The 1,554-nt window shown below is 37.7% G+C and overlaps 1 protein-coding gene across 1 annotated transcript in view; it reads right to left on the reverse strand.

The window, feature by feature from the left end:
• Nucleotides 1-1,554, reverse strand: part of LOC109831853 (UPF0261 protein mll9388) — a 17,244-nt gene that overhangs the window by 10,534 nt on the left and 5,156 nt on the right. The window lies entirely within an intron of this gene.

Below are 1,554 nucleotides of genomic sequence, written 5' to 3' on the forward strand. Positions count from 1 at the left end.
AAAATACAAATACTCTTTTAAAAATCATAATTAAATATTTTAAAATACCAAAAATTTATTTTAACTAATATCAAAATTTTACGGTCATTACATTCTACCCCCCTTAAAACAAATTCCGCCCTCGGAATTAAAATAAGAACCCCAGGGATAGATAGGGAATGATATCCATAGACAGATGAGACAAGAAACATAAACAATGGAAAGTTAAGAGATAAGAATCAGTGGAAAGTTCCGGAGTCAAAAGTGATAAGGTAGGGATGAAAGGAAATCTATCAAGAAAATAGGATAAGGGCTCAAGGATAGTCTCACGGATGAAATATGATATGTATCTAAATTGTCTACCATATTCTTACTAGTGATGACTCGGGACCGTGACCTGCATGGGCCACCAAAAAAACCTGTCACGCCCCGCTTCCCAAAATACCGGGGAATCGGAACGCGAACAAGCCCGCGACGTATTAAACTGAGAAGAGATAAGTGGTAGACCCCGTCTTCTCAATCTAATACGCTAAGCGTCAAGAAATACAAACGAAGTCACAGGTCCCCGATCACACATAGCAAGAATATAAAGACAACCCAGAATAAAAATAGACATATCATCAATGGTAAATCATCCCAGACATAAAATATGGGTCAAACGTACCATTATTACAACAACTGTTCAACTAGGAAATAAGGAATACATAGTCCATAATAAAAGGAGATAAAATAACTAAATCTATCATCAAACTAAAGAAAAGTGCGGTAAAAGAGTTTTAATATCCAACTACTACTACAGAAGAAAATCACTACGCTTCAGCTGGTTCTTCTACTCCTTCTGCAAGACACCCCTGCTAAGAATCTTCTGGCTCCTGTACGATCCCGTACTGAGGCTGCTCATCTCCTAAATCTGACGTACACCCAGAAAATAGGAGTACGTCAGCGTGTGAAACACACGGCAAGATCCCCCAAGGCAACAAATACAATAACGATAATGATAATATATGTATGGTCAATGCTATAACAGAAATAGAAATAGAACATGTGATGATAGTAATAACAATAGAGGCGTGCAACTGGAATACTAATAATCAGACGAATCCAAAAATCAACCAAGTGACAAGATCATGCAGGTAGTAATCAGAAACCATCCAAACAATAAGATCATACAATAGATGGAATTAATATTAAGAATCTACAACAAGAGACGTAGTACGTCGAGCGAAATAATCCAAACAAGGAAACCCTCATGTATATACCATATGTCTCAAATTGTAGATAATTAAATATTGACTCCAATCTATGTATGAAAAGAACACAACTAGCCATCCTACCACAACTCACTAGTTCACATCTCACTAGAGTCAAGGTTCATATTCTCGGATAATCGATTGTTCACCAAATCATTTACGTACAACTTTTCACTATCCCCCTCAGACTCACCCCAGTGCTACACAGGAATTTCACTGGTGCGAGCCTGGAAATAATCAACAAGCATAATATCACATCACCTCAGACCCACCCCAACGCTACACAGGAATATCGTTGGTGCGAGCCTGGAATAATCAACAATCA

Source organism: Asparagus officinalis, chromosome 2 (assembly GCF_001876935.1).
Source record: "Asparagus officinalis chromosome 2, Aspof.V1, whole genome shotgun sequence".
Taxonomy (NCBI): Eukaryota; Viridiplantae; Streptophyta; class Magnoliopsida; order Asparagales; family Asparagaceae; genus Asparagus; species Asparagus officinalis.